At 43.7% G+C, this 14,345-nt stretch overlaps 4 non-coding genes across 4 annotated transcripts; 1 reads left to right on the forward strand and 3 right to left on the reverse strand.

The window, feature by feature from the left end:
• Positions 1 to 9,967: 9,967 nt before the first annotated feature.
• On the forward strand, positions 9,968 to 10,040 carry trnak-cuu. Its single transcript has one exon. It is a non-coding gene; the product is annotated as a tRNA-Lys (tRNA).
• Positions 10,041 to 10,265: 225 nt separating this feature from the next.
• trnai-uau lies at positions 10,266 to 10,359 on the reverse strand. Its single transcript has 2 exons — positions 10,322 to 10,359; positions 10,266 to 10,301 (listed from the first exon to the last, which is right to left on the reverse strand). It is a non-coding gene; the product is annotated as a tRNA-Ile (tRNA).
• An 896-nt stretch (positions 10,360 to 11,255) lies between these two features.
• Positions 11,256 to 11,349, reverse strand: trnai-uau. Its single transcript has 2 exons — positions 11,312 to 11,349; positions 11,256 to 11,291 (listed from the first exon to the last, which is right to left on the reverse strand). It is a non-coding gene; the product is annotated as a tRNA-Ile (tRNA).
• A 902-nt stretch (positions 11,350 to 12,251) lies between these two features.
• Positions 12,252 to 12,345, reverse strand: trnai-uau. The gene is made up of 2 exons: positions 12,308 to 12,345; positions 12,252 to 12,287 (listed from the first exon to the last, which is right to left on the reverse strand). It is a non-coding gene; the product is annotated as a tRNA-Ile (tRNA).
• Positions 12,346 to 14,345: the final 2,000 nt, after the last annotated feature.

Raw genomic sequence — 14,345 nt, forward strand, 5'->3', positions numbered from 1 at the left:
TTTAAATGTTCTAGCCAGGTATGCCCTGGGTTACTCTGTGTTAGTATTTTGTTATCGGATCACAAGGTAATATTTGTAGGAGCGTTCTGTGTGAGCGGGGTAGGTTGTTCTGTGTGAACATCTGACCAATCCTGTGTGAGGATCCTTAAAGTTCTGTGTGAGTACCTAAGATTTCTTACGTTTTATATGGATTCTGTGAATATTTGAAAATATGATAAATTGTATGTGTGTATAATCAATTACTAGAGATTTGATAAAGTAATGCTGAGAATATAATTAGATAGAATTTAAACCACCCATTCGTAGACGTACGTAGGTTTTAAATTGGTATCTTTAATGGATAATTTGATAAAGATGAGGTTTTAAGCACTATTAAACTAGTCTACAAAATCTGGAAAATTGAGCTCTAGAAACTGATTAGTGTGTCCACTTTTGGTTGTCTTACCCTAACGATGGAACTATAAAACGCTTATTGGATTATCTCCGTCTGGGTACAACATTTGAAATAAAACTGCCCTTAAGGTCTGAAAATGTTTTGTTTTTTGAATAAACTGTTTTCCATAAAGTTAGAGAATTAAGAGGGAATCTAGACATAATGTCGTACAAAGCCTAAGGTTTCCATCAAACTAATTATCATTGCGTGATTAATGTGATGTCATAAAGTAATTGAAATACGTTGCATGAGTAAACAATCTACTTTTATTAAAAGGCGCAAGATCTGTTACCTAGTCTATAAATGTCGATTTTATTCTTTGATTGCTAATCTATTTATTTGGCATGTGAGAATCATAGCCGAAGTAACACTTGGACCTTTAAACTAGGGCTATTTTTCTGGGAATTGTCTCGATAGTGATGTATCTTGATTTTACGAATACAGTGGTGAGCATAGCTGCCTTCTAAGCTGGAGACCTTCAGTTCCCAGTCAATGCACTTACTAAAAGTTTTTGATTGTAATTCAACTATTTGTATGTTTTGCCTGGAAAGATACGGTCGCTAGTGTTTGTATAAGATATAAACTGAACGATTTAATAGCTTGTTTGGTTCAAATTGAAAGAAGGGATACATTTTACTTTTTAATAGTTTGTTTAGGTTAAATTGAGAGACTAATTAATTCAAAAATAATAGCGAAGCGATATTTGATGCAAGACGGTGTCTGTTCATTAAATGATCTGCTGGAATAATGTATTGAGTCGTATTTAAATTACTGTATCATAGAGTAGACAGTTACCTAAATTAAAGAAATTCTAAATAATAGCGGAGACATCATGGCGATAGAGTGGTGCCTGTTACGGAGTCTAGTTGATAGGTATTCGACTAGCCGGACTGTTCCCCGGACTCCATGTGTAGGGATTTATACAATGCACAAACAAGGCTATTGAACCTGACATTGGTGTCGGTCTTTATTCCTTTATCCAACATATCATACTGAAACATGGTATCAGAAGTGTCTCGGAAAACACACGTTTGTTATTTTTGTAGCTAAGTACAGTATAGGCGCAGTTACGTTCCATATGCGAACACAAGCCGTTTCCTACTCACAACACTGATCACTTCGTTGTTAGCTGGCTAACTAGCATCACTACCTACTTCGATGACTGAAGGCAAAGGCAGCGAACATTCCGCCACCAAATCCCATGGTTCTCACAGGGGACTGGAATACTAATTGGGACAACTTCAGGGATGAATTCGAGGACTATGCGCTGGCGACCGGTCTACATGAGAAACCCAACGAGGTACAAGCTGCAACTCTAAGGAGTTTAATGGGCAGCGAATGCAGGCATATCTACCGGCACAATCTCACCCTCACAGCACGACAACAGTGTGATGCAAAGGCTATATTGGATGCATTGGAGAATTACTTCAAACCCGCCAGAAACGTCATTTACGAGCGGTTCGTTTTCGGAAGCTGCAAACAGGACGAGGGTGAGTCAGTACACAACTTTGTAACCCGTTTGAGAGAGAAATCCACCACTTCTGAATACGGGGGATTGAAAGATGAATTGATTCGTGACAAAATAGTACTGGGAATTGCAAATGAGGATACACGCCGGCGTCTACTGAGAGAGAGAGGCTTAACATTAGTAACTGCCATCGAAATGTGCCGCACTGCTGAAGTCACTGACATGCGAATGAGAGCAATGGAAATCGAAACCCCACGCTCCGACGTTGATACTGTTCACGCTGTTGCTAAGCAGACATTCAGACTAAACCAATCGAGGCAGAGCAATTCACCACGAACGGTGAACACAGAGAGCCCCGTAGCATGTAAATACTATGGGAATACACACACACGGCAAAGAGCACTGCCCTGCCTACGGAAAACCATGCAGAGCTTGTGGAACTAATAATCATTTTGCAAAAGTGTGTCTCAAAAGCAAAAGAAGGGTGAGTGAGGGCAAGATTCACTGTGTTGTTGATGTCACTCAATGTTCAGAGCTGAACAGTAAAAGTAACATGCATGAATCCATTGGGGCTGTACACTCAAGAGGGAAGAAATGGTTTGTGACACTACGATTACACAACAAGCAACAACAATGTCAACTGGATTCCGATGCTACATGCAACGTAATGAGCTACAAAGACAAAATCAATCTGGCAACTGACACATCTATTGCCCAGCGATTCTAGACTAAAGCTGTACTCAGGAGAGCTAATGAGCTCTATGGGCACCTTTTGAGACGGAATGTGTTATTCGGGGACGCAAACACAAGCTGGAGTTTGAGATTGTAAAAACCAGTCAACATCCTCTCCTCTCAGGCTCTACATGCGAACGACTGGGACTGATGCAGTTCACTGTACCAAATGACCTGCACATTGTGGATCATGTCCAGCATGGACCCCTGTCCAAAGAACAACTACTCAGCAGATATGATGATGTATTCAACATGCCCGTTGAATCTGTGCCTGGGGAGGTACACTTTGAAGTGGATGAGAGCATCACTCCAGTCCAGTGTGCTCCTCGCAATGTGCCCATTGCAATGAAAGTGGCTGTGAAGGCCCAGCTGGACAAGTATGAGGCCGATGGCCACATGACATCTTTGACTGAACCAACTGACTGGATCAGCAATATGGTCATAGTGAAAAAACCAGAGAAGTTGAGGGTCTGCATCAACCCAAAGCATCTGAACCAAGCACTGAAACGATCCCACTACATCATGCCGACACTAGAGGATGTCCTCTATAAGCTTCCCAAGGCCAGGATTTTCACCTTGGTGGATGCCCGAGATGCATTCCTTCAATGCAAGCTGGACGAGAAAGCAGCTTCATGACTACCTTCTGGACCCCCTGGGGTCGGAAACGCTGGCTCAAGCTCCCGTTTGGTGTCTCAGTGGCGCCTGAGATATACCAATGCAAGCAGCACGAGTTACTGGCTGGTCTCAAGGGCATTGAACCCATCGCCGATGATGTCCTGATCGTAGGCTGTGGTGACACAGACAAAGAAGCAGAACGCGACCACGATGTGTAGCTCCTGGCACTGATGGAGCGCTGCCGATCAGTTAAGCTTCGCCTTGGCCTGAAGAAGCTGCAGTTCAAGGTGAAGGACGTCCACTTCCATGGCCACATTCTCTCGGCAAAAGGCCTGAAGCCGGACCCAGACAAGGTCAGAGCGATCCTCGACATGCCAAACCCGTCTGATGCAAAAGGAGTACAGCGTCTCATCGGCTTTGCAAACTATCTTGCAAAGTTCATGCCACACCTATCAGCAGTCTGTGAGCCTCTGCGCCGGTTGCTGGACAAAGACACACCATGGCACTGGCTACCTAAGCACGAGGCCGCAGTGCAGGAGATAATCTCTGGCTTCATCCATGCCAGTGTTGCGCTACTACGACGTCATGAAGCCTGTCACAATCCAGAGCGACTCCAGCCAAAGGGGACTTGGATGCTGCCTTATGCAGGAAGGCCAGCCCGTTGCGTTTGCCTCGAGCGCTCACCCCCACCGAACAAAACTATGCACAAATTGAGAAAGAGTGCCTCAGCATCGTCTTCTCCTGCCAGCGATTCCATCACTACTTATATGGGCGAGAGCTGGTCACCGCTGAAACTGACCACAAACCACTCATTGCCATATTCAGTAAACCTCTCCTCAACGCGCCCAAGAGGCTTCAAAGCATGCTCCTGACTCTGCAAAACTACAGCCTGAAGGTCATTTACAAGACAGGACCAGAGATGTACATCAGCGACACACTGAGCAGGGCAACAACACAATGTACAGGCAGAGGCACTGTCTATCAGCGGCAGGCCATCTGTTCGCTACAGCAGGAACAACAAGATGTTCAACAGATCAATCAGGCAGACTACTTAAACGTCACAGATCACCGCCTAGCCCAGATAAGGCAACACACTGACAAGGACGAATACCTACAGTCACTGAAGTCCATGGCTCTCGCAGGTTGGCCATACCTGAAAGACGAGACACCTTTCACAGTGAGAGAATACTGGACCTTTCGAGATGAGATCAGCGTGCAAAATGGCATCTTGTTCAGAGGTCAGAAGGTCATTATTCCCAAATCACTACGTCCAGAGATGCTTACCCGCATACACTCCAGTCACGTTGGAGGTGACGCATGCTACCGTCGGGCTCGTGAAACATTATACTGGCCAAACATGCAAGCATAAATTAAAGACTTTGTCAGCAACTGTACCACATGCAACGAGTACGCTCATGAACAGCAAAAGGAAACCATGATGTCACACGAACTGCCCACAAGGGCCTGGCAAATCGTCAGCATAGACCTTTTGTCTGTGGCTGAATAAGTCCATCTTCTCATCGTTGATCACTACTCTGACTTTTGGGAAATTGAACTGCTCCCTGACTTGTCTGCAGAGATGGTCATAAAGCGCTGCAAGGAGCAGTTTGCAAGGCAAGGTCAGCCTGACAAGGTAATCACGGACAATGGCCCACAATTCACTGCACAGTTCAAGCGTTTCGCCTCAGAATGGGAGTTTGACCACGTGTCCTCCTCTCCAAGACACCCAAAAGCAAATGGCAAGGCAGAATCAGCTGTCAAGATTGCAAAAAACCTGTTAAGCAGGGCCTTGCGCGACAGCAATGACCCATGGAAAGCGATCTTACAGTGGAGGAACACACCCACCGAAAATATAGACAGCAGCCCAGCACAACGCCTTCTGTCCAGACGTCTGAAGACTACCATCCCCGTAGCTAACAAGCTACTTGAGCCCTGCGTCATGGTTGGCGTCACCGACAAACTGCGTCACAGAAAGCTTCTACGACCGGACTGCTCGAGACCTACCAGAGCTGGAGGTGGGTGAAACGATAAGGATGAAACCACTGCCGGGAGACCACACAGAACTTTGGAGGCTGGGCACATGCCTGCAGAGAGTTGCACCACGTTCTTACCTGGTGGATGTTGGTGGCTCCCTCTATTGTCGCAATCAGGTGGATCTGCGCGTAGCAGAGCAGACAAACCAGAACACGCCATACACTCACCTAGATGAGCTGGATCACAGTCCAGGCCTAAGGGTAAGGGGCGCAGAATTGGGACATGGGCCAACTGAAGGTGAGGCTTCTACCCTACCAAGCTCTCCAGCTTGTGCCCCTAACCCTACCCCTGTCAGAGCCAATACTTACTCACGGGTGGGTTGGCTGTGCAAGCCTCCGGACAGTCAAATACCTAGGCTTACTCTGTAAGCAAGGGACTGTTAACTTGTCCTCGGTTAATTTAAAATATATTTTCTTAAATAATTAAATTAAAAAAGGAAGATGACAACTGAAGTAAAAAGAAAATGTCATGCTTTTTCTATTGTTATGACCTGACTGTTAAGAACTTAATGTTATGTCTTTATGTTTGCACTTTCTATTGAAAAGGATGATGTTACGGAGTCTAGTTGATAGGTATTCGACTAGCCGGACTGTTCCCCGGACTCCATGTGTAGGGATTTGTACAATGCACAAACAAGGCTATTGAACCTGACATTGGTGTCGGGCTTTATTCCTTTATCCAACATATCATACTGAAACAGTGCCCACCGAAATGTTTTTCATTCTTATGGATTGACTGACATATGTTATAAATTTGGCGCTGTGCATGTTATTTTTAAAGTCTTGGACATTTCATGAGGGGAAAGAGAACAGAAAGTTGTGAAGTTTGATTTTAATCTTACGATAGAGGTAAGGAAAATCAAGTAAGATGCCGTGGTACTTAAAATCATATACTACCTGGAGCTTTTCCCTTGATACATAGAGATCTGTCTCAGGTGCATCAGTTGTTTTCTTTGTGAGAAACATGCAGACTGTTTTTTTATTGAGATGCAAACATGAGTCTCTGAACAAGTTTGTCATCTGACCCATTATAGTAGTGTGTTCTTGTGAAGTTTGTTGTTTGTTATTTGCATGCATTTATCACTATCATCTGCATACATTGGAACTTCAGACCCTGTAAACACAGAAGGAAGATCATTAATGTATGAGCTGAACAGTTTTGATCTTTGGGTAATGAAAACATTGTGGATGTGAGTGGAAAAAAGTTAGCTTTGATTTTTACGCTGATGAGACAGCGCCAACTTTTGAAACATTTTAGATTTGTAAAAAACAAACAAAAAAACAGGTTGAAATGATTTAGCTGATTAAAGAGGTTATGGGTTTGTTTATTTGTTCACTGTTTATTTTAGGTGTTGATTTGATTTAATTAAACATTGTATTATCTGATGTGTTTGAGTAGGATTCTTTCTTCTGGGACGGATGGAAGTTATCTAAAGTATGTATGTTGTGTGTTTTTCCAGTAAGGTTTGCAAACACCCATCACACAAAACATTTGTTGTGACTATTTGTTGGAGTTTAAATAATTTGTCTAATATAGTAAAAAATACTTATTTGAAGGGTTTTGTATGACCTATATCATGACTTTCCATTGTGGCTTGATCACCCTCATTGGAAAGACATTTGGATAATGAATTTATGGTCATTTGTAATACTGATTTCAAGATAATTTGTGTAATTGATAAATATGTTTGAGTTTATAGTTCTTAGCCATATTTGTAATTTGGACCAATTTGAAGAAGGAGAGGGCATTGCATTTAACTAAGGGTATGCTGCTTTAATTCTATTTTCCTATAACCATATGGGTAAAATCATTTTTCCTAATTACAAAGCATGTAGAGGTATGTCATTTTTTTATCATAGGTACACTTCAACTGTGAGAGACGGAATCTTAAACAAAAATCCAGAAAAATCACATTGTATGATTTTTAAGTAATTAATTTGCATTTTATTGCAAGACATAAGTATTTGATACATCAGAAAAGCAGAACTTAATATTTGGTACAGAAACCTTTGTTTGCAATTACAGAGATCATACGTTTCCTGTAGTTCTTGACCAGGTTTGCACACACTGCAGCAGGGATTTTGGCCCACTCCTCCATACAGACCTTCTCCAGATCCTTCAGGTTTCGGGGCTGTCGCTGGGCAATACGGACTTTCAGCTCCCTCCAAAGATATTCTATTGGGTTCAGGTCTGGAGACTGGCTAGGCCACTCCAGGACCTTGATATGCTTCTTACGGAGCCACTCCTTAGTTGCCCTGGCTGTGTGTTTCGGGTCGTTGTCATGCTAGAAGACCCAGCCACGACCCATCTTCAATGCTCTTACTGAGGGAAGGAGGTTGTTGGCCAAGATCTCACGATACATGGCCCCATCCATCCTCCGCTCAATACGGTGCAGTCGTCCTGTCCCCATTGCAGAAAAGCATCCCCAAAAAATGATGTTTCCAACTCCATGCTTCACGGTTGGGATGGTGTTCTTGGGGTTGTACTCATCCTTCTTCTTCCACCAAACATGGCGAGTGGAGTTTAGACCAAAAAGCTCTATTTTTGTCTCATCAGACCACATGACCTTCTCCCATTCCTCCTCTGGATCATCCAGATTGTCATTGGCAAACTTCAGACGGGCCTGGACATGCGCTGGCTTGAGCAGGGGGAACACAGGGACGGGCATATCCACAGGAACAAGGAGAATCCCTAAACTATGGGCAAATGAACGGTCAATAAATTCCCAGCTGCGCCTGAATCTACAAGCGACTTATGCTGGGACTGCGGGGAAAACTCAGGAAATGTAATAAACAGATACATGTGAGCAACAGACAATAGTAGGGAGAAATCTGAGAACAAGAGAAAGAGAGTGGTGTTAATAAAGTGAATAACACAGTAAAACAAAACTAGGGAGCAAAGAATAAATACGAATATCACAGGAAAGTAGTGCGAGGTTCGGGAATAATAATTATTCATATGTCGACAAATGTCCCCATTTCTCTCCGTAATAGGAAGCTATAGGATTTTAATAAAACCATGCAGTGGCTGAAAGAAGCTGTAACGGGTTTCTTCTTCCTCTGAGGTGGAGTAGTAGGAAGGATCGGAGGACCAAAATGCAGCATTTTATGTATCCATAATGTGGTTTAATGGAAAACAAAGCCTCACCAGGAGCAAGTGCTTTTCTTGAACCCTTTGCCTAAGAATGAGACTCTTAATCTCAGGGCCGTGGGTTGAGCCCCACGTTGTTCGATTCTTTTCTCTGCCGAAGCACCAACTCACTTCGCAAACAGCCCTCCACTTGGACTTTCGAGCAGGCTTGCCACCCTGCATTGCTGACGTGTCAGGCATAGCTGGTGATTCAGAAGACTATGGATTTGAATCCTAGCTGTGCCTGCACTCTGACCTTTTATCTCAATGACATACCTATTACCTATGAAACGTCCAACGAAATAGATGGAATAAATGCTCCTTTTCTGGACAAGAAATAGACAGGGAGAGGGTTCAAGAAGAATACTTGCTCCTGGTGGAGCTTGAACTCACAACCTTGTCATCAATTTGCTGCATATTACTGTATAAGCACAATACACTAACCGTTTGCACCACAGGATCCATTAACAACACTCTCACTGATCACCATATTTTGCACAAACGGAGCTGTATGATATTCGGACCAATACAAGATTACCATTGAGGTACCTGGCTAGCTCAGTCGGTAGAGCATGAGACTCTTAATCTCAGGGTCATGGGTTCAAGCCCCATGTTGGGTGATTATTTTCTCTGGCGAAGTACCAACTCACTTCGCCAACCGCTTTGATTTTCGAGCAGGCTGCATTGCTGATGTGTCAGGCATAGCTGGTGATGCAGAAGACTATACATTTGAATGGTAGCTGTCCCTGCACTCTGACCTGTTATCTCAATGACATACCAATTACTTATGCAATAGATTGAATAAATGCTCTTTTTCTGGACAAGAAATAGACAGGCAGAGATTTCAAGAAAAGCACTTGCTCCTGGTGAGGATCGAATTCACAACCTCGGTATTGGTTCGCTGCATACTGCTGTATATTTACCATGCGCTAGCCGACTGCGCCACAGGAGCTATGCAAAGAACTCTTACTGATCACCATATTTTGCACCAACATATCTGTACGATATTCGTTCCAAGTCAGTACTACAATTGACCTGCCTGGCAAGCTCAGACGTTTGAGCATGAGCCTCTTAATCTCAGAATCGTAGGGTCGATACCACAAATGGGGTGATTCTTGTCTGAGCAGAAGCACCATCTCACTTTGCAAACAGCCATTCACCTGGACTTTCTAGCAGGCTTGCCACCCTGCATTGCTGACGTGTCAGGCATAGCTGGTGATACAGAAGACGATGGACTTGAATCCTATCTGTGCCTGCACTCTGACCTGTTATCTCAATGACATACCAATTAATTATGAAACGTCCTCCTAAGTGTATTGAATAAATGCTCCTTTTCTGGACCAGAAATAGACAGGGAGAGGGTTCAAGAAGAATACTTGCTCCTGGTGGAGCTTGAACGCACAACCTTGTCATCAATTTGCTGCATATTACTGTATAAGCACAATACACTAACCGATTGCACCACAGGATCCATTAACAATACTCTCACTGATCACCATATTTTGCACAAACGGAGCTGTACGATATTCGGACCAATACAAGATTACCATAGAGATACCTGGCTAGCTCAGTTGGTAGAGCATGAGACTCTTAATCTCAGGGTCATGGGTTCGAGCCCCATGTTGGGTGATTATTTTCTCTGGCGAAGTACCAAGTCACTTCGCCAACCGCTTGGATTTTCGAGCAGGCTGCATTGCTGATGTGTCAGGCATTGCTGGTAATGCAAAAGACAAAACATTTGAATGGTAGCTGTCCCTGCACTCTGACCTGTTATCTCAATGACATACCAATTACTTATGCAATAGATTGAATAAATGCTCTTTTTCTGGACAAGAAATATACAAGAAAAGAACTTGCTCCTGGTGAGGCTCGAACTTACAACCTCGGCATTGCTTCGTTGTATACTGCTGTATAAGTACCACGCGCTAACCGACTGCGCCACAGGAGCTATGCATAGCACTCTTACTGATCACCATATTTTGCACCAACATATCTGTACGATATTCGGTCCAAGTCAGTACTACATTTGATCTGCCTGGCAAGCTCAGACATTTGAGCATGAGCCTCTTAATCTCAGAATCATAGGGTCGATACCAAAAATGGGGTGATTCTTGTCTGAGCAGAAGCACCAACTCACTTTGCAAACAGCCATTCACCTGGACTTTCTAGCAGGCTTGCCACCCTGCATTGCTGACGTGTCAGGCTTAGCTGGTGATACAGAAGACTATGGACTTGAATCCTATCTGTGCCTGCACTCTGACCTGTTATCTCAATGACATACCAATTAATTATGAAACGTCCTCCTAAGTGTATTGAATAAATGCTCCTTTTCTGGACAAGAAATAGACAGGGAGAGGGTTCAAGAAGAATACTTGCTCCTGGTGGAGCTTGAACGCACAACCTTGTCATCAATTTGCTGCATATTACTGTATAAGCACAATACACTAACCGATTGCACCACAGGATCCATTAACAATACTCTCACTGATCACCATATTTTGCACAAACGGAGCTGTACATATTCGGACCAAACAAGATCCAGGGCCTGGCTAGCTCAGTTGGTAGAGCATGAGACTCTTAATCGGGTCATGTTCGATGTTGAGTTTATTTTCTCTGCCGAAGCACCAACTCACTTCGCAAACAGCCCTCCGCTTGGACTTTCGAGCAGGCTTGCCACCCTAAATTGCTGACGTGTCAGGCATTGCTGGTGATGCAGAAGACAAAACATTTGAATGGTAGCTGTCCCTGCACTCTGACCTGTTATCTCAATGACATACCAATTACTTATGCAATAGATTGAATAAATGCTCTTTTTCTGGACAAGAAATATACAAGAAAAGTACTTGCTCCTGGTGAGGCTCGAACTCACAACCTCGGCATTGCTTCGTTGCATACTGCTGTATAAGTACCACGCGCTAACCGACTGCGCCACAGGAGCTATGCAGAGCACTCTTACTGATCACCATATTTTGCACCAACATATCTGTACGATATTCGGTCCAAGTCAGTACTACATTTGATCTGCCTGGCAAGCTCAGACATTTGAGCATGAGCCTCTTAATCTCAGAATCATAGGGTCGATACCAAAAATGGGGTGATTCTTGTCTGAGCCGAAGCACCAACTCACTTTGCAAACAGCCATACACCTGGACTTTCTAGCAGGCTTGCCACCCTGCATTGCTGACGTGTCAGGCTTAGCTGGTGATACAGAAGACTATGGACTTGAATCCTATCTGTGCCTGCACTCTGACCTGTTATCTCAATGACATACCAATTAATTATGAAACGTCCTCCTAAGTGTATTGAATAAATGCTCCTTTTCTGGACAAGAAATAGACAGGGAAAGGGTTCAAGAAGAATACTTGCTCCTGGTGGAGTTTGAACGCACAACCTTGTCATCAATTTGCTGCATATTACTGTATAAGCACAATACACTAACCTATTGCACCACAGGATCCATTAACAACACTCTCACTGATCACCATGTTTTGCACAAACGGAGCTGTACGATATTCGGACCAATACAAGATTACCATTGAGGTACCTGGCTAGCTCAGTCGGTAGAACATGAGACTCTTAATCTCAGGGTCATGGGTTCGAGCCCCATGTTGGGTGATTATTTTCTCTGGCGAAGTACCAACTCACTTCGCCAACCGCTTTGATTTTCGAGCAGGCTGCATTGCTGATGTGTCAGGCATTGCTGGTAATGCAAAAGACAAAACATTTGAATGGTAGCTGTCCCTGCACTCTGACCTGTTATCTCAATGACATACCAATTACTTATGCAATAGATTGAATAAATGCTCTTTTTCTGGACAAGAAATATACAAGAAAAGTACTTGCTCCTGGTGAGGCTCGAACTCACAACCTCGGCATTGCTTCGTTGCATACTGCTGTATAAGTACCACGCGCTAACCGACTGCGCCACAGGAGCTATGCAGAGCACTCTTACTGATCACCATATTTTGCACCAACATATCTGTACGATATTCGGTCCAAGTCAGTACTACATTTGATCTGCCTGGCAAGCTCAGACATTTGAGCATGAGCCTCTTAATCTCAGAATCATAGGGTCGATACCAAAAATGGGGTGATTCTTGTCTGAGCCGAAGCACCAACTCACTTTGCAAACAGCCATACACCTGGACTTTCTAGCAGGCTTGCCACCCTGCATTGCTGACGTGTCAGGCTTAGCTGGTGATACAGAAGACTATGGACTTGAATCCTATCTGTGCCTGCACTCTGACCTGTTATCTCAATGACATACCAATTAATTATGAAACGTCCTCCTAAGTGTATTGAATAAATGCTCCTTTTCTGGACAAGAAATAGACAGGGAAAGGGTTCAAGAAGAATACTTGCTCCTGGTGGAGTTTGAACGCACAACCTTGTCATCAATTTGCTGCATATTACTGTATAAGCACAATACACTAACCGATTGCACCACAGGATCCATTAACAACACTCTCACTGATCACCATATTTTGCACAAACGGAGCTGTACGATATTCGGACCAATACAAGATTACCATTGAGGTACCTGGCTAGCTCAGTCGGTAGAACATGAGACCCTTAATCTCAGGGTCATGGGTTCGAGCCCCATGTTGAGTGATTATTTTCTCTACCGAAGTACCAACTCACTTCGCCAACCGCTTGGATTTTCGAGCAGGATGCATTGCTGATGTGTCAGGCATTGCAGAAGACTATACATTTGAATGGCAGCTGTCCCTGCACTCTGACCTGTTATCTCAATGACATACCAATTACTTATGAAATAGATTGAATAAATGCTCTTTTTCTGGATAAGAAATAGACAGGCAGAGATTTCAAGAAAAGCACTTGCTCCTGGTGAGGATCGAATTCACAACCTCGGTATTGGTTCGCTGCATACTGCTGTATATTTACCATGCGCTAGCCGACTGCGCCACAGGAGCTATGCAAAGAACTCTTACTGATCACCATATTTTGCACCAACATATCTGTACGATATTCGTTCCAAGTCAGTACTACAATTGACCTGCCTGGCAAGCTCAGACGTTTGAGCATGAGCCTCTTAATCTCAGAATCATAGGGTCGATACCAAAAATGGGGTGATTCTTGTCTGAGCCGAAGCACCAACTCACTTTGCAAACAGCCATACACCTGGACTTTCTAGCAGGCTTGCCACCCTGCATTGCTGACGTGTCAGGCTTAGCTGGTGATACAGAAGACTATGGACTTGAATCCTATCTGTGCCTGCACTCTGACCTGTTATCTCAATGACATACCAATTAATTATGAAACGTCCTCCTAAGTGTATTGAATAAATGCTCCTTTTATGGACAAGAAATAGACAGGGAAAGGGTTCAAGAAGAATACTTGCTCCTGGTGGAGTTTGAACGCACAACCTTGTCATCAATTTGCTGCATATTACTGTATAAGCACAATACACTAACCGATTGCACCACAGGATCCATTAACAACACTCTCACTGATCACCATATTTTGCACAAACGGAGCTGTACAATATTCGGACCAAATTAATCTCAGGGCCGTGGGTTGAGCTCCACGTTGTTCGATTCTTTTCTCTGCCGAAGCACCAACTCACTTCGCAAACAGCTCTCCGCTTGGACTTTTGAAATGAAAACCGAAACATTCCCGAATGGTGCAAACACTGAAACGGAAAAATAATCACCCACCAATCAAGGGTGAAAACAGGCTGCCTAAGTATGGTTCTCAATCAGGGACAACGATTGACAGCTGCCTCTGATTGAGAACCATACCGGGCCAAACACAGAAATACCAACTCATAGAAAACCCACCCAACTCACGCCCTGCCCTGACCATACTAAAAGAAAGACATAACAAAAAAAGGTCAGAACGTGACAGAAGCTCACAAATTCTAACAATTCTGCTCGAATATGAGAAGAATTTAGCAAACTGGATAATATTGGG

Source organism: Oncorhynchus tshawytscha, linkage group LG25, assembly GCF_018296145.1.
Source record: "Oncorhynchus tshawytscha isolate Ot180627B linkage group LG25, Otsh_v2.0, whole genome shotgun sequence".
NCBI lineage: Eukaryota > Metazoa > Chordata > Actinopteri > Salmoniformes > Salmonidae > Oncorhynchus > Oncorhynchus tshawytscha.